We start from the raw sequence: 23,790 nt of genomic DNA, 5'->3' as shown, positions 1-23,790 counted from the left end.
AACAAGAATAAAGCTTATTCCATTTCAGTCTGAAACTCCTTTACATTTGATTTCTGCTTGTAATACAGTAGCTTCCCTACTCCGTATACTTCCTTTGTCAGGTGCTATTTGAATAAATTGTTCTTCACAGGACCTATGTAACTATCTTTTTGTGTTGCCTTTCCAAACAATGGCCCTCTCTTTGGGCCCAATCTTGCATAGTCCCACTGGGCCTGATCCTGAGGAATGCTGAATAAATGCAGCTCCCATTGACGTTCACATCAAGATCAGCACCAGGTCTATTGATTTCACCCTGTAAGAGGTACAAAGAAAAAATGTGGTATTAGCTATGCTATTTAGCCTAGAGACTGTGCCATGCAACAGATAAAGCACAGAACAACATGGGCCTCAACTTTGAAACATGGGAGGCATCCAATGTCCATGTAGTGGCTCACTCATGAAAGACAGGTCTTATCAGGTTAACCAGGAGTCATCCAGTTCAGGAACTCGAAGTCATAGCTGTCCCATCTGGAAAGACGCTGAATAACTCTTCCTTTCTTTTGCAATACCAGCAGACTGCATAGGATCAACCAGACAGGACTCAACTTGACAATTATTTTCTAATACAAAGAGACCTCCCAAATCCCAGCTGTGGTGACTGAGAAGGATAAGGAAAGGAGCATTTTAAGGAGTCAACTGTAGAGGGTCAGCGCAGGGGAAAAAAGAGAGGACTGTAACTCTCTCAACCATGAAGATATGCAAGCAAGCTCCAAAAGCAACACAGATTAGGTGTCTGTCCTAGCTCCATCAAGTATTGCTAGGTAGGGTAGATTATTTCCTTGCCATTGAGTCATTTGTACCATCCAGCATACCATATACATACGGGCACCTATTCCAGAAAAAGTGCAAAAATCACTCACGAAAAGATTTGAGCATGCAAGCAACATAATGCATTGAGTACACAATAGTATTCTTAAGTAGGCAGGGTCCAAAAATAACTACCTCTCTGAAACCTGTTCTTCTGATGCCTTTCACTGTCCATTTCTGATCCTTTTACCTTCTCCTTATAAATTACTTAGGAATGCCCAGGCACATTCAGGAAATCCTTGCTTTGTGCTTCCTGAACAGTGCGAAGTATCCAGAAAAGGGGCTGAAAATCTGTCCCATTGTAGACAAATCACTTAAGGCCAGATTTCAATTATTTCAAGGAGACTTAGGGGCCTAAACACCTTTAAAAATCTGGCTTTAACCTCTCTGCATTAGCTTCTTTGTCTATAAAGCGAAGGGCATACTTCCTTAGCTACCCTGCAGGGTGTTGCAAGGATGAGTTAATTAACATTTGCAAAGCACTATGTAATTGCTAAATGTTATTACCAGGCTCTGTGAAGCAGGTTCTGTCATGTCAAAGGGATATGCTGAGACTTCACTGACCAGGTACCATATCTGCACAAGAGTCTCATTTCTGTAGCTCATCTTGTCTTTATCACAGTCTTCTAGCAAATGGTCTTTTTATTTGCTCCTGTTACGAAGTGTTACATGTGACTTTTACCAGTCATTTATGTGAAAGGATAAGAATGACAGTTATTTGTGTTTTGCATAATCTAACCCACATAGATAAGAACAAAAAAAGGATGAAACTATCTTCCAAACTGTGCCTTTTTACTATAAAAACCATCCAAGAACAGAGTCATGCAGCACATTAAAATTCATTGTGGTGATTAAGACATCCAGACTTCTCTTATGTAATTCTGAGTCACTCCTTAGCTAAACCTTTGCAAAGAAAGAAGAAAACTGGGAGATGCTCAAGATTTTTCACATAATTGTTTAGATCTTGATTTTTCTCTGTGATACCCACACTGGTTACGACTTCACCACAACTTTGACTTATCCTTCGGAGACTTCCTTTCTTTACATATTTTATGCGTCCACCAACACACTTTTACTCAGAGTTTACCTTTTCACTTTTATTGATTTAAATAAAAACTGTTGTGATTATGTAACGGGAAGTTCGTGGATAAACAAACGGGATGCCAAATTGTCACCAAAAGCTAAAGGCCCATATACACAGAACTCTGAAGTAAAAGAGCCAATAACAAGTCTGCCCTCAGTTACAGCCAGGATACCCCACTGAGCTCAGTTATGTGCTGCCATTCTGAAGCGTTTTATATTAAAATTATTCACTTATAATGCCTTCTTCTGATGCACATGCCTGATGTGTTTCACCTGATCTTCTTACTCTACAGCTAAGTTTTTATGTTGCTATTTTCCTCAGTGTAGTTAGTAGGATTGTTCATATATAACTGCAAGCTATATTTGGTCCTCCATGTATACAGGTTCTGTTCTTTGGAAGGCTAGTATGCACATAACTGGCCTGCAATCCTGAAATCCATTGTTTACATAAACTGTGCCCCCGTGAGGGGCCCCAGGCAGTGCTCAGACCACAGCCACCACCCAGTAGCTCACAGAAATGACTGGAGAAGGGGGCCCAGCAAACCTCTAGCTCCCAAAGGACCCTGTCCACAAAGCTCCTGACTGTGGGAGACATCCAGCCCCACCAATTGGCCAGGAAGCTCTACTTAAACCAGAAAGTGGCACAGGAAGTTGTCTAAGCCACTAAAGGAATCTGGCTGCTGCTATGGATGTTGCCTACTAGCCTGACTCCTGAGCTCTTCCTTCCTTATCCCAGACTTCAGTCTGTTTCCTGTTCCTCCTTTCCTGCCTTGCTCCAGGTCCTTTCTCCTATACCTTCCCCCTGAATCTGACTCTGGCTCTGACCTTTGGCATGGTATCTGACTCTGATTCCGGTTCCAGGTCCCTGACTCCAACCTTTAGGCCCAAATGCCCATACCCCAGTCTCTGCAGCTTGCTTCTCCTAGTTGGCCCAGCTGAGGATGGACCCAGTGGAGTTCCCTGTACTCCAGGGGGCATCTGCACTGTGTGAGCAAGTGATCCATCTCCAGGTAGACAACAGAGCATTGCAGGCTCAGAATGCACAGCTTGCCACAGAGAATCAGGTATTGTGGGAGCAAGTCCACCCGAGCTTGGTCCTGCCCAAGAGCTTTGATTGGAGCTACTCCAAATGTCAAGGCTTCATGAATCAGTGCCACCTCTTATTCTTGCTTTGACCACAGACATATGCAACTGACCATGCCAAGGTAGGTCTGGTCATTAGCCTGTTGACAGGGGAGAGATTGAACTGTGCCTCTCCCATGTTGGAAGCCAACAGTCCGGTTCTGTCCAACTGGGATGCCTTGCAGTGGGTGATATCAACCATCTTCGATGACCCCAACAGTGCCTTCTTTGCTGAGGCCACCTTGTGGAAACTCTGACAGGTCAGGCACAGTTGCTTCCTATGCCGCTCACTTCTGCCGTCTCACATTGGACACAGAAAGGAACGAGGCAGTCCAGTAATTTCAGTTTTTGATGGGGCATGCAGGACTAGGGTAAGTATGAACTGCCCTGAGTCAAGACTCCAACAGGTCATAGATCTTGTTATTTGAACTGAAAATCCTCTTTGCAAGCGATAGGAAGAAAGAAGTGTCACAAGTATGCTATCAGACCCACCAACTGAGCTGCTGAAGATAACCTGACCTGTTGGCAAGTCATCCCTAAAGAGAGAGAGAATGCCAGCAATGCCTTAATCTGTGTTAGTATGGCATGGCTCGCCACAGTAGTATCTCCAGTGGCCCCACAAGGAACCCAGTCGGAAGGAATCTGGGAAATGAGCCAGCCCAGGCTCGGTGAAGGGGGCTAGCCTGGGCATCCTGACAGAGCGTCCTCCTGAATCCCAAACTGAGGCCCTGACAGGGATGAGTGCCAGCTCCTGCCAATCAGCACCACACCTATAAGTACCTGTCACGTCATGAATCCCAAAGCATCCCCAACCACTCCCTTGGCAGCATGCCCTTATTCAGTCCCTCCCTTAGGGAAAATGGTGCCCTGGGCAAACTTGTATTTTGGCACCCCTGGCCCTCGCAAGCACCCCAAGGCCCTTGTGGCCTCCCCATCCCGCATCACCTCGAGGCCTTGCTGCCTCCCCCTCCCCCGATTAATTTGTATTGAAAGTCGTGCTGGGGCTCTGCCCCAGCACAAATTAAGCACTGGTTGGGTGGCCAGTGGTAGCTGGGCACCCAGCTCGGAAGGCAATGCCACTGCCAGCAATAGTGCAGTAGTAAGGGTGGCATGGTATATGTGGTGTATTGCCACTCTTTCTTCTGCACCGCTGCTTCAACTTGTGGTGACTGGCGCTCGGCCTGCGGCTCAAGGTAGGCTCCGTGCACAGGGGCTGCATGTTGCTGGAGCCCAATGCCATCCCTCAGCCTTCTGGCTGCTCCTGGCTCACCAGAGGCACGATTTCAGATTTTGATGGAGGGGTGCAACTTTACCTTGAAAAATAGATTTTTTGCAGATAATTTAGAAATTAGCTGACAGGAGCAATGTATCTAATTCCTATATAAAGAAAGAAAAAAAAAGTACAAACATCAAGTAAAGCCATATTTTAAATGTATATGTAAATTTAGATCAATCAGGAGACAATACAGCAAAATAGTCCCAATCCCAAGCCTTGAGGTATCAGTCCTGAAGCTTTAACAGAGATATCAGAAACATAAGTTTGATACTTTGTACACTATCTTTAGGAGAGAGAAATAAATAAAATCTGCTTACTTTCTCTAACAGACACACTCTGTGTTACTGCCATTGTCTGACTTTATTTTAGTCAATTATTTTTCACTCCACTAAAAACGTATTTACTTAATTTTAACATATTCGATTAAGGAGTTTTTCGCCTTTTTTTTAAGGATTAGAATTTATTTTTCTAATTATTTTGGCATTTCTGTTTACTGATCGCAATCATGTATGTGACTCACTAACATTTGACTCCATCATTACTATTAGTATCAGACCTTGACCCACATTTATTTTCATATGAATTTCACAGAAGTATAGAATTGTAGGACTGGAAGGGACTTTGACAGGTCATCTAATCCAGACCCCTGCACTCATAGCAGGACTAAGTATGATCTAGACCATCCCTGACAGGTGTTTGTCTAACCTGCTCTTAAAAATCTCCAATGATGGAAATTCCACAACGTCTTTGGGCAATTTATTCTAGTGCTTAACCACCCTGACAGGAAGTTTTTCCTAATGTCCAACCTAAACCTCTCTTGCTGCATTGCGTCTTGTCCTATTCTCAGAAGTTAAGAAGAACATTTTTTCTCCCTCCTCCTTGTAACAACCTTTTATGTACTTGAAAACTGCTATCATGTCCTCTCTGTCTTCTCCAGACTAAACAAACCGAATTCTTTCAATCTTCCCTCATAGGTCATGTTTTCTAGACCTTTAATCATTTTTGTTGCTCTTCTCTGGACCTTCTCCAATTTGTCCACATCTTTCCTGAAATGTAGTGCCCAGAACTGGACACAATAGTCCTGTTCAGGCCTCACCAGTGTGGAGTAAAGCAGAAGAATTACTTCTTGTGTCTTGCTTACACTCCTGCTAATACATCCCAGAATAATGTTTGCTTTTTTTGCAACAGTTTTACACTGTTGACTCATATTTAGCTTTTGATCCACTATGACCCCCAGATCCCTTGGTGCAGTATTCCAGCCTAGGCAGTCATTTCCAATTTTGTATGTGTGCAACTGATTGTTCCTTCCTAAGTGGAGAACTTTGCATTTGTCATTATTGAATTTCATCCTCTTTACTTCAGACCATTTCAAATTTTATCCTATCCTTCGTAGTGCTTGCAACCCCTCCCAGCTTGGTATCGTTTGCAAACTTTATAAGTGTACTCTCTGTGCCATTATCTAAATAATTGATGAAGATATTGAACAGAACTACACCCAGAACTGATCCCAGAGGAACCCCACTCGATACGTCCTTCCAGCTTGACTGTGAACCACTATAACTACTCTCTGGGAATGGTTTTCCAACCAGTTATGCACTTACCTTATAGTAGCTCCATCTAGGGTGTATTTTCCTAGTTTCTTTATAAGAAGACAGTATCAAAAGCCTTACTAAAGTAAAGATATACCACATCTACCCAGGGTGAAAGTAACTTAAAGGACTTACTGGTACCAGAGTCCTGAGTGGGGGCGTGGCCACAACTGGAAGAAGCGTGGCCTCAGCCGGAAGAGGTGGGGCCTTCAAATCAAGATTTAAAGTTCCTGGGCCTCCAGTTGTGGCTGGGAGCCCGGGAGCCTTTAAATCACCCCTGGAGCTACCAGCCGCAGAGGTGGCTGGGAGCCCCAGGGCTCCAGCCACCACCACAGAGCTCCGGGCCCTTTAAATTGCAGATGGACCCCTGCCGCCGCTACCTTGGGGCTCAGGCAGCTGGGCTCGGGTGGCAATTTAAAGGGCCTGGGGCTCTGGCTGCTGCGGGGAGCCTTGGACCCTTTAAATCACCACAGGAGCCCTGCCACCACTACCCTGGGGCTCCGGCAGTGCGGCTCGGGCGGTGCTTTAAAGGGCCGAGGCTCCCCGCAGTGGCAGAAGCCCCGGGCCCTTTAAAGCGCTGGCTGAGCCCCGCTACTGGAGCCCTGGGGTAGTGGCGGCAGGGCTCGGCGGCTGCTTTAAAGGGCCGGGGCTCCAGCAGCGGGGCTCAGGAGGCGATTTAAAGGGCCTGGGGCTCCAGCTGCTGCAGGGAGCCCCAGGCCCTTTAAAATCGCCAGCCTGCGGAAGCCGGTCCGGTCCGGCACGGCGTGCCGGATCTTGCCAGTATGCTGTACCGTACCGTACCGTACCTGCTTACTTTCACCTCTGCATCTACCACTTCCCCCCCATCCACAAGGTTTGTTACCTTGTCAAACAAAGCTATTAGATTGGTTTGACATGAGTTTTTTCTTGAAAAATCCATGTTGACTGTTGCTTAATCACTTTATTATCTTCTAGGTGTTTGCAAATTGATTGAATTTTAAGTTATTTTACAGATATAACTAAAATACCATTTGAAAATAAGTGATCTTCATTTGCACAGTTTCTAAAGTTATGTGTTTAGCTGTTTTTTTTTAAACTGGCATTACTGAAGTGAGTATAAGCTAAAGTTACATTCTAGGATGGGGTGGGCAAACTTTTTGGCCCAAGGGCCACATCAGGGTTGCGAAACTTTATGGAGGGCCAGGTAGGGAAAGCTGTGCCTCTCCAAACAGCCTGGCCCCCGCCCCCTATCTGCCCCCTCCCACTTCCCGCCCTCTGACTGCCCCCCTCAGAACTCCCGACCCATCCAACCCCCCCTGACTCCTTAACCCCGCTGCTCCATGTCTTCTGACTGCCCCAACCCCTATCCACACCCCTGCCCCTAACTGCTCCCCAGGACCCCACCCCCTATCCAACCCCCCTGCTCCCCATCCCCGGACTGCCCCCTGCCCAAACCGCCGCCCCATCCAACTGCCCCCTGCTCCCTATCCCTGACTGCCCCCCGGAATCCCCTGCCCCTTATCCAACCCCTCCCTGCCCTCTTAACACGCCGTTCAGAGCAGCAGGAGCTCACAGCCATGCCACCGCACTGCCCGGCAGGAGTGGCGGGCCAGAGTGTTGGCGGCGCAGTGTGCTGAGGCTGTGGGGGAGGGGGGACAGTAGATGGGGGCTGGGGGCTAGCCTCCCCGGCGGGAGCTCAGGGGCTGGGCAAGACGGTCCCGCGGGCCGGATGTGGCCCATGGGCCATAGTTTGCCCACCTCTGTTCTAGGAGGATACTATTATTTGATTGTACCACTTTAAATAATGAATGACAAAGCACAATATGGTAATAAAAGTAATAATAATAATTACTCTAGCCAGGACAGGTTAGGTATTTTAGAATTCATTGCTCAAAGAATTAAATTTAATCATGAGAGAAATAAAATTATGAAATGCACAGAACAGTCAAAAAAATAAAACACTTTGAACGAATAAAATTACAGAGAATTTATGTGCCTTGTGCATTTTGACAGGAAGTATCAAGAAGTAACAACAACGTGTGTGTGTGTTGGGGAGAACTGTGTGAAGGAAACTGTGTTGTTGGGGGAGAGAGAGAGAGAGAGAAAGTGTGTGCGTGCGTGCATGTGTGTTGGGGGAGAGTGTGTGTGTGTGTTGGGAGAGAGAGTGAGACAGAGCGAGAGCACTGTGGGGAATGTGTGTGTGTGTGTGTGTGTTGGAGGGGAACTATAGACTGCTTACTGCTCAGCCCTGCCAGTGAGACCTGAGCCCAAGTGCTGCTCTCTAGCACAGTGAGTTGGAGTGACTTCTCTTCCTACGTGAGAGCAAGGGACCAGTACACTTAGTGGAGAATGTGGGCATTGTCCCTCCCCGAGACAAGGGGAGAAGCCGAGGACAGCATTAAATCAAAACCTCCTCCTCCCGGTCTAGGAAGGATGGAGGTGGAAGAATTAATCAAATGGCTCACCAGGAGCCAACAGCAACAACTACTGCAACAGCTTGGGAATCAGCAACAGCAACTAATCAAGAACCAGGTGCTTGACACCGAGATCGGCAGCAGCGCTTGCAGCAGCTTGCCCTGCTTGTACTGACATCCAGGGGCTCCAACCCCAGGGGAGCAGCGGCCCAGACTGACCCCACAGTGCCGGTACGCTTGACGGAAATGGGCCTTGAGGACAACCCAGAAGCCTTCTTCATTGCCTTCGAGAGGGTCGCCTCAGCAGCTAAGTGGCTGCTGGAGCAGTGAGTCATGCCTTTGGACTCTTATCTGATATTCCCAGCCCAGGCCACATAGCTGGGGCTCCTGGGAGGGGAAGCCCAAGACTACGGGCAGTTGAAAGCCGCAATCCTCGATGCACTCAAGATTTCACTGGAGACATTCCAGCAGCAACTGCAGGAGAAGGCCTACCCACCTGGGACCTGACCAAAGGCTGTAGCCCAGCAGCTGAAGGACGCGTGCTGGCGATGGCTACAGGCCGAATGGTGTACTGGAGCTGAAGTCACCAAACAAGTCATCTTCAAGCAGTTTATACAAGTCCTCCCAGTGTGAGGAAGAACCTGGGCCCTTCACCACAGGCCGGCGGCCTCGAGTGCAGCTAGAGCCGTCATGGAGGACTTTTTAGTTGCAGAGACTGTGGTTGGGCCTGGGGCTCGGAGCTGTGGCCCCGGTGATGGCCAACCCCAGGGAAGAGGGGACCCAGGGCCAAAGGCATTAACCCAGGCTTGTCCCCAGATGCCCTGATGGATGGGATACTGTCAATCCTTGACACCCACCCCGTGCATTAGGGAGAATACCTGAGACCCAGACATGAGGAGAAGCTCCAGATCGCAGGGGAGTCAATGCCCTTGCCCAACTCTGCAGATTGGCCAATGTTCCCCCAAATCAGCCCTTATTTCACCTGTAGCTGATTCAGGCACCTTTGACATGAGTGTCCCATCATGGAATGCAGTTTTGGCCAGGTCTGCTCTGGGGAATCACAGGCCCATAAGCAGAACCTTGGGTAAGCTGACAGTCTCCCTCGACATGGACAGAGTGGGGGCTAGGGCCCCTGACTGCTAATGGTTGTTTGCCTCTTGTAGGAGGCTACAAACTATAGGTTGCTTACTGCTCAGCCCTGCCAGCGGGACCTGAGCCCAAGTGCTGCTGCCTGATGCAGCGAGATGGAGTGGCTTCCCTCCCCACTTGAGAGCAAAGGGCCACTGCACATATATATACACAGCATGTTGGAACCCAGACTAAAGATGCTATGCACCTACATTCAGGAGAACCAAGCCAAAGGTAAATCCACTTTGCCTACTGGGAAGCCAGTCCTCTTTGTTTAAATAAAAAAAAAAAAAGGATGGAAACCTCCAACTATGTGTGGACTAGTGGACCCTAAATCAGATAGCCATTAGAAACAGATCCCCATTACCACTAATCCTGAGTTCATGGATCACATGAGGTCTGTTTGGGTACATACAAACTGGATTCTGGGAAGCATACAACCTAGTCTATGTTAGAACTGGGCATGAATGGAAGAACGCCTTTCAAATGCATTACAGTCACTTTGAATATCTCTTGATGCCCTTTGGTTTGACAAACGAACACATGATATTCCAGATTTTTATTAATGGTGTACTCCGGGACATTCTAGACCAATATGTAGTAGCATACCTGGATGACGTACTTATTTATTTGAACAATGCTGAACGCCGCACCATGCATATCCATTCTGTCCTGCAAAGGTTATGTCAATATGGCCTCTGTGCTGATCTAGAAAAATGTGCCTTTTCTCAGTCCTCCATAGAATTTGTAGGGTTCATCCTATTTCCTGCTGGTATCAAAATGGACCCATGCAAGGTAAAGGCAGCCCTTGAGTGGGTGGCACCATGGAATTTTCAAGAACTACAAAGTTTCTTGGGGTTCATCCCAAAGTTTTCAGAGCACATCACCCTTCTGGCTGCCCTGCTCTGCAGCAACACTGAGTTGCTTTAGTCTCCTGAGGCCCAGCAGGCCTTCAAAGCATAAAACTCTCATTTGCCACCGCTCCCATATTACTCCACCCTGACACCTCATGTGCCTTCATTGAAGTGGATGCTTCTGGCTTGGTAATTGGACCCATGCTATCACAAAGGCATGGTCCTCAACAGCTGCTACATTTGTATGCCTTCTATTCCAGGAAACTCACATCCACAGGGAAAAATTACAAAATTTTGGACAAAGAACTCCTGGCAATTAAGACCTCCTGTGAAGGGTGAAATTACTATTTAGAAGGAGCCCGGTATCCCATCCAGGTGTACACCAATCATAGGAACTTTGAATGTTCAAGGTCAAGGCCCTCAAACCAAGATCAACTTCAGTGGGCCTTATTCTTTTCACACTTTGATTTCATAATCTCCTATCATCCAGGAACCAAAATTAGCCAGACCAATGGTTTGTTCCAGAAGGGTGAATCTTATGCTGACCTAAAGGACTTGAATCCAAAAACCTCCTGCATCCTCATAACTTTCTGGGTGAGGCTCCGCACTAGGGTCTGTGCACACTCATACCATCAGGCTTGACTCACAGAGTCCCTCCAGGCAAGCAGGAAGCCAAAAGTAGGGAACTCCATGATGTCTGAGACAGGGTAAATTATGTAGAAAGGCATATATATGTTCCCTCACAGGCCTCCAAGGACTACAACTCTACGAGTATGTCATGACTATCTCAGGCAGGACATTTTGTCTGCTTTAAAACTCAGCACCTCAACTCTTATATCTTCTGGTGGCCTTGTATGTGGGCCACAGTGCAGGTCTATAATATATGTGCTCTCTCCAAGGTACCACAAAATAAACTCCTTGGACTCCGGCAACCCCTCAGGACTCCACCTGGCCCCTGGACAGTCATAGTCTTAGATTTTGTAGTAGAACTATCCAAGTCCAATGGGTTCATGACCACTCTGACAGTAGTGGACCATTTCACAGAAATGTCACACTTCATCTCCTGCACTGGTCTGTCTCCTCCCAGGAAACTGCCTGACTCTGGGTGGGACAAGTTGTCCACTTCCAGGGCCTCCCAGAGCCTATCATCTCTGACTCAGGTGCACAATTTATTTCTCACTTCTGGCGAGAATGAATGGCCCTTGCTGCTACTTCAGGCAGTGTTTGCGTACAATAATGCAGAGCATGCATCTACGGGGTGGAGCCCCCTTAACAATGGGTTCCACCCTTGGTTCTACCTGGAACTACCTGCAACTTCCCACAATCCAGCAGCTCTGGAGTGGATACAACAGATGCATCAAACCCAAGATGCCCTGAAAGAAATTTTAGGTTACCAAGAAGAGCCACAAAAAATATGTGGACCATCAACAACAGGAGGAACCAATTCTTTCAATAAACCAGAAAGTATGGCTCTTAACAAAAAACGTAAACATCAACAGGCCATCTCAGAAATTGGACTACCAGTTCCTTGACCCCTACCGAGTTCACCAGCAAATTAACCTAGTCATCTTTGAACTTGACTTGCCCCATTCTCTCCAAATACACTCAGTTTTCCATATGTCACTCCTGAAGCCCCACATTCAGGACCCATTCCTTCATTGTTTCCTCCTCCCCACCCTGAATGGTACATGTTCAAGACCACAATGAGTATATCGTCCATGAGATCCTTGATGCCAGAATCAGATGGGGGACACTCTGGTATCTTGTGGATTGGGAAGGCTACAGTCCTGAAGAACACTCCTAGAAACAGGTGAAGAATGCCCATGCTTCTGACCTGGTAAATACCTTCCACAAAAACCACCCTGGAAAACCTGGCCCACTATTGATGGTAGGGCACCCTAGGGGAGGAAGTGGTATGAGGGATTGCAGGCCTCAAACATGTTGAGCCTTCTGCATTGTGGATAATTGGATGCATATGTGCATCCATTGGTTTTGTCTGCCAACGTGAATCTGAACTGCTCTCCATAGGTCTGTGGTTCTGGAGATTATGCTCCTTTTTAGCAGAACTTTCTCCCCATTTCCCCATCCCTTTCAGGCAAGGGTCTGAAAATCCACTGAATTTTAATCTCAGCACTGGGCTGGTACATGCGGAGTCAAACTCTTTTGTGTTCACTCTATGTGGAATTGACTGAAATGTGCATTGTTCGGAACACTTCTAGTTGCTCTCCTTCAGCTTTTTAAAATGCATTTGTTATCCCAGGAGAGAAGAAAATCATATGCTATGTTTTAAATGTTGTCTTTTAGGAGCTATGCTCAGAATATGCTGCAGCAAAATAACACCCCACCCCCTTTTGTCTTGTTCACAATTATGAGTCCCAGCAAATTGAACAAATTTTTCCATAGGATTTATTGGCAAACCTTGGACATGAGGGAGGTGTGTCACTGTACATACCAAAAATAAAATGGGAGATTTATGTTGGCAACTATTTTCATGTGGATAGGATTTAGGATGGCATGTAACCATGCATATACATGAAATGGGGATCTAAGAAATCAACCATACCAGCCTTCTATAATCAGTTAAGAAAAAAACAATTATATGTTCCTGTCTGGTGGGAAAGTGCAGTGAGCATTTTACAATGTGCTGGTCACGACTGGTGATTAAATGATGTGTGATAAGGAGGGGGCAAGTATATTCTGTAACCACTTTGTGCTCGTGTTTGTAAATATTTGCTTCCCTACTGATCAACTGAAGAATTACTTTTCTGTGCGAGCTTCCCTGCAGAGTCCATTGCCAGTGTGCGTCCAGTCTATTCTGACAGGACCGTCTCTAAACAGGTAGGTCAACCTGAGTGCTTATTTAGACCCTCATCCTGCAAATGACTCAGCCAAGGGGAAGCCCTGCATCTGCATGATTCCCACTGATTTCTGCATGCAAGCACCAGGCCCAGCTGCATCATCAGTGCCTTCCTCAGCCTTGCAGTACAAACAATGACAGCTGAGCTAACAGTCAAAAAAATATTGCTAATATTTGCTTTGAAAATGAATTTTGATCTTATCCCCTTTTTGCATTTGCTTTCTGCTAATGCTGAAGTGGTCTATGTTCAATATTTGCATCCCTCCAGCACTTAAATTGTAAACCTAAAAAGAGCTTGCTACAAATATTCATCCATGTAAAACTCAGTGTGAAAGGTTAATAGAAAGTGGACCAAAGGGGCACAAACACAACCAGAGTGAACACGCTACCAAAAAAAGGAAACAAATCTAAAAGAATATTAATTCCAAGAACTGAACAGCCTTATTTTGCATAGAGGTTGGGCTGAGTCAAAGAATTGTTTTAGGATCAGTGTCAAAATGAACTCTTGAAGCGGATAGGAAAGACCAGTGTGAATCAAATGCTGCCAAGCAGAGTCAGAGCCATGGACCAGGATCAGTTGCAGAAATGTGGATTACATCTGCCAGTGAATCCTGTTATCAGTATTACTTCACAGTTCATTTTTTATTCCAAATACTGGTCTCTCCAACTGCAAGAATTTGCTGAGCTCTTGGCAATTTGCCACACCCATCAACAAAGCTGACAGCTATCATTTGTCAAAATGTCATTCTGGCCTCTACACTTGCAATCCCTTCTCTTGGTTCCAAAGCTGACAAGGAGTAGCACATATACTCATCAATTACAGGCTTGTGCATGGGGAAGTATGTCAATTTTCTTCTGGTACTGGAGTCTATACACCCTTACCTTTTACTTTACCAGAAAGAGTCCAGAGGAGAGCAACTTTACTTTACCACTGGTCACAATTGACAGCTATTAGGCATAGTCATACCTGATGTAAGTGGATGTGACTCTATGGGCTGAATTCTCAGCTGTGCTAAGGAGCAGGTGGCCCTAAGCCACCTTTCTGCTACCCCAGTCCTGGAGGCCAGTCTATCCAGGTTACACTGGGGGCCCAGAACAGCCTAGGATCAGGAGGGCACAATGGTGCCTTAAAGTGCAGCATATCATCTTAACCACAGTATCTGATTTAGATTAAGGACAACCACTGCAAGAACAAACAAAAGTCTCCACAGAGAGCACAGCTTGTGACTTTTCACCGTAACTAGCAGCTACCACTCTCAGAACAAAATGGCTGCTGTCTTTGTACATAGCATTCTCAATAATGAAAAGGAGCCATACACACACAAAGGAAAGGCCTCGCAGTTTCTTAGAGTCATGCATCACATGCCGTTTTCTGCCAGGTTCTTCCCAGCTACCTCCAAGTTCATTTATTCTCCCCAGCAATATTGTTATTGTTGTCCTTTCCCTCCCTTTCTTATTTGTCTGTTTAGCTTCTTGTGTCATGTCAGATTGAGACTGTATAGCCTTCAGAGCCATGACAAGGAACCTATTCTCCTCTTACTTAGGTTGGCTTTACATCAACTTAATTCCTTTGGTTTCAGGGGCACCACACCCAGTTTTGACTGGGCCCCATATCGTTTTTAGTGTCTGTATTACACCTATCACACTTTTGTGGCACTTGACATTTTCTTCTTTGGTACTAAACCTACTTATCTGTAATATGAGGACTAACTTTTCTAGATGCCTAGCTAGAACTTTGGCAAGGACTTCATTGTCAAAGCTGATTAAGGAGCTATGTATGTTTAAACATGAGTTGCAGGTCCTTAACTGCCTAATAAAACAGTAATGGCATGGGGTGTGTGCATGAGTGTGTGTGTGTTAGAAGGGTCTTATCCTTCAAGAAGTGCTGGATCATGGCCAACATTTGTTTAGCTAATTAGGGTGCCAACATTTGTATCATAATCAATGATAAAGCCATTAGGATCCAATGACACTCCACATCCTTTTTTTGTAATAAGGGTATTTATGGTTCCCTGCAGTCATCGGGGATCCCAGACAGTTTAATGCAATTCCTGTGCCCTTGGGTGCACACCCATTGTTGTGAGGAGCTTCTGAACAGATTTATCTAGAAAGTGAAACATTTGTCCTTGGTTAGTTGTGTGTCTTTTAACCCTTGACCTGTGAGGTTTTTATAATATTAATGGGTGACTGAGCGGTCAGCTTCTCGGAAGGCTAGCCAGCACCCACCTCGGTTTATTTCTCCATTTATAGAAACATATGTTTTAAAGAGTTTGTATTATCCTGAGCCTTTGGCGTTAGCAGTATATCTAATTCTGTATGGGTGGTATTTACTTTGGCCATAGTTGCTGAACATAGAGTTTAACATTCTTTTTTAGCACTATTAATTCACATTAATGGTCTTCCTCTATTTCTCTAGTCCTTTTGCATGTATATGCACACACCATTCTTAAAGCCACACATCCCCTAAAACTACTTTGGAAACTTCCCACCAATGGGAACTAGAGACCACTGAATTCATCTCAAAGTATTCTTTAACCTGGTCCCTAAAGGCACCATCAACTCCCATTGAAGTCAGTGGGACTCTTCCTGTTGATTTGCAGCAGGTCTGGGATTGGGCTGCACATAAATACATTTAGTGAAGGAGAATGCTCAAAACCTCCAATTTATTTTTTCTATAAATTGTGCTTTATTTACCCGCAAGATGAGAACAGCTCCTTGGATAAAAATGTAATTAGACAAGCCTATTCCACAGCGTAACTACCCTTATAGTTAGAAAGTTTTCCCTAATATCTAACCTAAATCTCCCTCGCTGCAGATTAAGCCCATTACTTCTTGTCCTATCTTCAGTGGACATGGAGAACAATTGATCTCCATCCTCTTTATAACAGCCATCGACATATCTGAAGATTGTTATTAAGTCTCCTGGTCAGTCTTCTTTTCTCAGGACTAAATATGCCCAGTTTTTTAACCTTTCCTCATAGGTCACGTTTTCTAAGCCTTTTATCAGGGTTGTTGCTCTCCTCTGGACTCTTTCCAATTTGTTCCCATCTTTCCTATAGTGTAGTGCCCAGAATTGGACACAGGACTCCAGCTGAGACCTCACCAGTGCCAAACAGAGGGCAACAATTACCTCCTTGTCTTACATACGAAGCTCCTGTTAATAGAGCACAGAATGATATTAGTCTCTCTCGTCATTGCCTCACATTGTTGACTCATATTCAATTTGTGATTCACTATAACCCCCACATCCTTTTCAGCAGTACTCACCATCTAAACAGTCATTCCCCATTTTGAAGTTGTGCATTTGATTTTTCCTTCCTAAGTGTAGAACTTAGGATTTCTCTTGAATACTCTTGTTGATTTCTCTTGTTGATTTCAAACCAATTTTCCAAAGTCACTGTTGCCCGGTGAGTACACTCTGTCCCCCTCTTGGGGCAGACTGAAGGCTTTGCAACCCTGCAGCTAAGTTCACCTGCCTGCTCTTAGCCTCAGGGCAGTCTTACCAAGTGGTCTGAGCCAATATAGCTGCCTTCTTTTTCAGGGCTGCGTGGCCTAATGGCCAGAGTCAATATGGTTGCCCTCCCTCTCAGGGCTGTGCGGCCTAGTGGCTGGGGTCAATATAGATACCCTCTCCCTCAGGGCTGGGTGACCTAATGGCCAGGGTCAATGTGGCTGTTCTCTTTCACAGGGCTGCATGGCTTAATGGCCAGAGTCAACACAGTTGTTTTCTTTTGCAGGGCTGTGTGGCCTAGCACGCAGAGTCAATATTGGTGCAGTTTAAAGGTTGTAGCGGGGGATGGCTGGGGTAGGGGGCCTGGGCCCCCTATTCCACTGAGTCCCACCCCAAGTCCCTGTCAGCGGTGAGTGTACTCATCACGGAGTCAGCGGGGATCCTACCAAAACATGCTGAATTAATGCCCAGCTCTAGAACTGGATCAATGTCTGGATCAGTGTCCCTCTGGGCTACTTCCTACCCTGTCTCTCGATGAGGTGGTCTGGGTGTCTCCGGGTTCTTTGGCCTGTACAGATCTCTGCGGCTCCGTTCTCCATCAGGCATCCTCAGGTAGCCAGGTATCAGCCTGGGTCTTGGCAGGCCTGGCCTCCACAATCTGGGGCTTCCACAGCTCCTAGGCTGGAGCTGGCAATTTGCATCCTCCCTCCCCAGCAGTCAGCCCTGAATGAGATGAGCTGCTCCCTGCTATACTGGTGCTCCAATTGGAGCATGCCCAGCAGGGGAGAGTGGGCGAGGCTTCCTCAGCCCACAGTATGGGGTTAACCCTTACCTGTCCAGTGCAGGGTGAGTACACCCCATCACAGTCATTTTGAATTCTAATCCTGTCCTCCAAAGTGCTTGCAACCTCTTCCAGTTTGGTGTCATCCACAAATTTTATAAGCATACTCTCCACTCGTACATCTGACACAATGGTCTTGTTTCTTTTAAAACATATTTGTATAAAGCATAAGCGTCCTGGTCTGAAAGCCAAGCTGTTCCTTGTCTTCTATTTCAAGTTTTACTATGCTCTTTGGCCTCTTGAAAAAGAGGGTTCACCCCACCTAAGCTTCCAACTTTCCCGAGGGTGTAATATATTTTCTTTAACAGAACCGTCTACATAGACATGACTGTTATTTGTACCATCTTTTACTAACACGAGTATGGAGGGGACACATTCATATTGACAGATTTAAACAAGTTTTATTAATTGCCTGGTTTAACACGACCTTTTACAGCTGCCTTTGAAAATGGACGCCATGACCCCTACCATTAAGCTGAGCTGGTTCATTCTTCCATTTTGTCCTTTTCTGGATTTTCCTCTTGAGATCTGTGTCTCAGACACGAGCAACAACAGCTGATGCATGATATATTTACTCCCACAGGGCTACTGTTGTTTAAGTTCTCAAAGGCCTCTAGAAAGGCATCATCGAACTGTTGAGATTTTCAGAAAAGAAATGGTGTAAGCCCCCCCCGCCACTTGTTTTTAGATTTATGCAACCCTGGGTCGGTTCCAAACCCCATTACACCCCATCCTCGACCGTCACCTCTTAATCATTCATTTACCTGAGTGACAACTTTTCTGTTCACCTTGTCCACCGGTGACTCCCATGAGTTGTGATCGCCTTCCACCATAGTAGTGGACAATGAGAGGCCATCATGCTCGTCGGACTGCCTCATGAGTGCTTGAATTTCAGGATCAAGTTCCAGTGTATCCATCAATGGCTGGGCCAAAGGGCTTTCCTCAGCCACTCCCTCCTCCTCCTCGGAACTGTTGCTGATGTAGCGCTTCTTTCACAGGTGGTCGAAGTCCCTTGGAGCTAAAACAAAGTCCAAAGTTCTCACAGGGGTGGTAAAGGAGTCCATGTACGTCTAGAAAGTAGGGGCCTACCGGTAATTTCCCACCCCAAAAAGCATGCAGTATGTATATTTTCTTTGTGAGCGGTATACAACAGCCACTGAATAGAGGGGATTGAATATCTCTTTTTCTGCCTGTGATAGTTGTCTGGAGGGAGAAGAGCTACTGTGTTAGGCTGCAAAAACATAAACCTGTGCAGAACGCTGGCATCTGTCTGCATAGCTATGTACCGGAAAGGATCTATACACAATATCCCCCATCCCTATCATTTTCATGATCTCTTCTCTGTACAGGATACAGGCCCATCTCAAAATGTTGACATCCTGCTGACAATAATTTGCGAGCTCTTTCTGCAAGTCAAATGTCTTATATCTGTTGTCCAGATACCAGTCAAGAAATTCTGCTATCTCCAGGGGCATCCTGCTGTCTACGCCATAGTATTCCACCCCGGACATAGGCCCCATGAAATTTTGGTTTTATAAAGTGTTAAAAAAATGTGGGAAATACCCTTGGCAACCTTCAAACCCCATTGCCTGCAGGAGCTAGCTAAGCTTCCTGGGCAAGAAGTTTAAAAAGTCTATAAAACAAATGCCCAGGGCCTTAACTTCCACAAACATTCATTTACTACCCTGAGTTATCAGTTCTATGCACATCTTTTCCTTCAGTAACTGTCTAAATACGAAGTATGCATCGTAACCTTTGGAATTGTGTGCTAGAAACATGTAGTCCCGGAACTTTTCGCTGATAAAAGTCTTAACAAAGGTAGAGAGACATTCACTGCCCTGAAATTCCCAGGATTTTTCTGGCTTTAGGGACATACCAAAAATGTAACCGGGCACATGCAACCCTGTCTTCTGCGCGCATTCAAAATCATAAAAAAAAATTTAAAAATTACTTTTCTGATGATTTGGACTTTCTAATGCTATCCATAAAACACAGGTGGCTGTCTACATCACTGGTGATCAAACCCTGACTCTGCTCACAATGCCTCCCTTTACACCTGTGTCCCTTGTGCACTTAAGACTGACATTAATCACAAAGTTTTAGACAGGCATTCAACTTGTTTTTTTGATGCACAGCAGACGTGTCTGTCTACACAATCTTTGGAGCGACAATACAGTCTACAGCTAGGACACCTCAGCAGCATGCCCACACTCTCTGAGCACGTCACACTCAAGCAGAGGTGGCAACGATACCTGCAAGAGTGGTCATGACTGTACACTGCGTGGCAAAACTCACAATTTTTCACCAAACAACTTTTTCACATCCAGAACCCTATAATAATGCTCACTGTGCAACAGGATGAAAAAAGTCTTGGGGTACACTGGGCCTCCCGTTTAAAAAAACCCCACCCGCCTTTCGCCGCATAAAACACCACCTGTATGTTGACTCCTAAGTGCCGTTCAAACACCGCTACATCGCTGAGCATAATCTCTTTTTGATCTGATCACCCCAGTTTCTCATACAACTTTCTCACTCCGCCTAACAATTCCGTGTCTGTGCGTTTACAGTCAGACATGACGGCCAAGAAACCACCCGCAAAACACAGATTGGTACAGGTGTAAGTCAGGTCTACTAAACATTGTCTCTCTTTATGGATGATTTGACTACTCAGGATAGAATTTAAAACTCCATGGCTCATGTTTTTTACAATGGTCACAATGAGGCACAATGTCCAAATTAAAATCAAATAAACATTTTACAAAACTTAACTTTACCATCTTTCTCACCCACACCAATGTGTTTGCTTAAAATACAAAACCTCATAAAATAACCAAACCAATAAGCAAAATGTATTTACTGGGCTTCATCCATCCATCAGCCATTGATGCTTGTGAATTTTCCTTTTCAGCTGTCTCTTTCCTTTTTCTTTGAGCTTGTTTGCCTCTGGTCTAAGGATCTCTCATGTTTTGACCATACTGTGGAGCAGACAACATTATTATTATAAAACACATGAAACTTTCTTGTAAACTTAAAAAAATAAAATACTCATTAGGGTATTTTTCTATTTAAAAAGTCATAGATTTAAAACAAAATAATCCATTTCAGGTTGTACAACAAACACAGGTTTTGGTTTATTTCTACCTCTAGTGTTTCTCTAAAACCTAGACTTTTTTTAATACAAGCACATGTTTCCAGCATGCACCCAAAAACACAGTGTGCAATAAAATACCTTTTTAATTCCCCACCATAACTATGTCTTGCATAGGCCCCCTAAATCATCAATAACAATTTAAACACTCGCTAATTTTAAAACAACCCATTTTAAAAACACATCACATTTTGCAGAGTAAAAACCAAACTGTTTTGAAATAAAATACTGTAAAACCCCACTGTGACATTCCCCTGGTGTTATCTGGACTGGTGATCGGCTAGGCTACTCCAATCCTCAACTCTGGGAGCCAGCCTTACCTGCTCTGCTGTGAGAACCCCCACTCCTGGGATATTCAAGCACAGCCTCTGATATGTAAGCTGCTCCCTGCTACGCGAGTGGGCACTTTTGGCCAGCTGCTGCTTGGATTGTGCAACCGAATGACACTAGCCAATATCTCCAGACCCAGACACAACCCTAGGAACCTCCATCTTGCAGTGTCCAGTTGTGCCTGCTGGACGCTGCAAGCCTATATGAGTTTGTCAATTTAACAAAGAAATTGATATGCACCAGGCTTGTTATCCCCAGAGGAGTCTCTGACGCACTTCAAACCAAACACACTGCTTCAGGTAGAACAAACACACACAATTATTAACTACAAAGATAGATTTTAAGTGATTGTAAGTCAAAGCATAACAAGTCAGATTTGGTCAAATGAAATAAAAGCAAAAATGCATTCTAAGCTGATGTTAACACCTTCAGTGCCCTTACAAATTTAGATGTTTCTCACCACAGGCTGGCTAGTTGCCATTCAGCCAGGCTCTCCCCTTTGATCACCGCTTCTGTCGCTTCGTGTGATGTCTGTAGATGGAGGTGGAAGAGAGGGAGGAAGAGCATGGCAAATGTCTCTCCCTTTTATCTTGTTCTTGCTTTCCTCTTGGCTTCCCCCCCCCATAGTCAAGTGAACATTACTTCATCACAGTGCCAAAATGAACAAAGGAAGGGGGGTGACTCACTCGAGAGTCCAACAGATCCTTTGTTGCTGCTTAGGCCAGTGTCCTTTGTACCTGTGAGGCTGGGCTGGGCTGTCCCATACATGGCCTGATGAGGAGTGAACTGCCCCTCTGCTCTTGGAGAGTTTTTGCCTGGGCTTGACACAGCCCTCACAATCTTTGAAAAGCTTTTCCCTAAGGCAATGATTAAGGACAGCATAAATAGCAACACGTACAATAGAAGGCATGACTTTTTTACGCTCACGACGTGGCACTGGTTATGTTAGTTCTATGCCAAGCCTCCTCCTTAAATCTACATAGCCAGATCAGCTGCCCCCTCCTCATCCTCAGAACTGTCACTGATGTAGCACTGTCTCCACGGCGGTTGAAGGCCCTCAGAGCTAAAATGAAGTCCGAAGTTCTCACAGGGGTGGTGAAGGAGTCCACGTTTCCTCTCAGCCTTTTCTAAAACATGCGTTCTTGGAATGAAATGGCCTCTTCCGCACAGTGCTGGGACTTCCTGGGGTGGTGCTCTGATCTGATTGATAGAGGGCAGTAGGCGGAGCTCTTAGAGGGATCACATGACCCTCTTCCGGGCAGGTCATCCCACCCCAGAACTCCCCACAATTGGTCAAATCTGCTCTCGGGAAGGTCCTCTGCAGCTGAAACCCATCCTGATTGGAAGAGGAAAATGGGAGGAGTTCTTAGAGGGGTCGCATGACACCCTTCCTTTCTGGTCATGTGTCCGTCTTCACCCTGGAAGTAATACCCCCTAGGGGGCAGGTCTCAGGGTGACAGGTGGGCGGGGCCTACATTTGATTGATGCTAAGCCCTATATACTACTTAGGATGGTGGAAACACTCCTGGTAAGGATGCGCATCACCTACCCAAGGAGGGTCATCTGAACATGCACCACTTCAGTAATTACTGTGGTGGCTGTAAGTTGATCCAGTATAGGTCGACTTACATTTCTAATGTAGACATACCCTACAGACAAAACACATTGTAAGATGTAATAGAAAGAGGACCAAGACATAAGAACCAAAAACCTTCACCATGTCCCAGGGTATCTATTTCTTTATCGGGTGGATTATTATTGAAAGGCTTAATGAAAGAAGGGAGTTGAGTGAAGAGAGTGTGGCCATTTGTGAGAGACACACGGTTTGTCATTCACAGTTGGTAACTCTAGCAGATTGATGGAATATATTCACGATATAAAACAGCCAAAGCCATCTTGTGCTATCAGTTTGTCAGCCAAAGCAGCTACAGAACAACATTATGGGAAATCAATAAATTCATTGCCAAATGAGCACTCTCTTGGGTATGTGCTTAAAATTAGCCTGTGGTTTGCTAGGCCAGGGCCAATACACTTCGTTATAGAGCATAAAAAGGGAAATCAGCTGCTCTGTTTAATAGTTCAGTAGCCTTTCTAGCCTGGAAAATGTATAGTTATTTTGCTGGTTTTAAAACAAGATTCATGACAAGCCTAAAAATAAATCAAATGGACAATTAAATAGCCCAGTAAAGAAAAGGAGCTGTTAGAAAAGGGAATGGTCAGGAATCCTGTGTTTCATCTAGCTCTGCAAAATGAACTTAGAACCAGGTTTTCATAGGTATGTAGGCACCTTATGATGCAGGTGGGCACCTTTAGAGATTTTCAAAAGTGAGTTAGGCACCTAAGCTGTTTAGACACTTTTAAAAATCCCACTAGGCACCAGTCTGCATCTTTAGGCATCCAAATACATTTGAAAACCTGTTCATATGGTACAAACTCAAGCAAGCCACTTATCAGTAGGCTGCAATTTCCAGACCTAGAAGCCTAAAATTAGGTGTCTAAGTGCACAATGAGGGGCTTATAGGGTGTCTAATTTTAAAGCATATGTCTATGGATAACTTTAGGCACCTGTTGAGTTTACAGTTCAGGAATCAATTGAATGAATGTAATGACACATTATAGACAGGAACAGAAGTTCAGCATCTACAAGCTAATTATATCACATTATTAAACTTCTAACATGATGTAGGTAAACACAAGGATTCTAGCCTATTTAACATGACTTTGATAGCTCTGTTCAAGGAATGGCCCTGTTTACTATTTCAATATTCTTCTAATATGTCTGTCCTTAAGAGTTGCTTTTATGTCACTCACATGGGTGGCAGGTGAAGCTTCCCTTTGGGGAGGCTAACCCCCTGCCCCGCCTCTTCCAGCC

General features: G+C 45.3%; 1 long non-coding RNA gene across 1 annotated transcript; it reads right to left on the bottom strand.

Annotated features, from left to right (window-relative positions):
* Nucleotides 1-20,387, bottom strand: LOC311517384. Its single transcript, XR_014710680.1, has 3 exons — nt 20,298-20,387; nt 18,205-18,458; nt 1-292 (listed from the first exon to the last, which is right to left on the bottom strand). It is a non-coding gene; the product is annotated as an uncharacterized lncRNA (long non-coding RNA).
* Nucleotides 20,388-23,790: the final 3,403 nt, after the last annotated feature.

This window comes from Lepidochelys olivacea (assembly GCF_965140295.1).
Source record: "Lepidochelys olivacea isolate rLepOli2 genome assembly, chromosome: 3".
NCBI lineage: Eukaryota > Metazoa > Chordata > Testudines > Cheloniidae > Lepidochelys > Lepidochelys olivacea.
The sequence above is the reverse complement of the archived record's forward strand: the minus strand, read 5'-3'. Positions and strand labels throughout refer to the sequence as shown.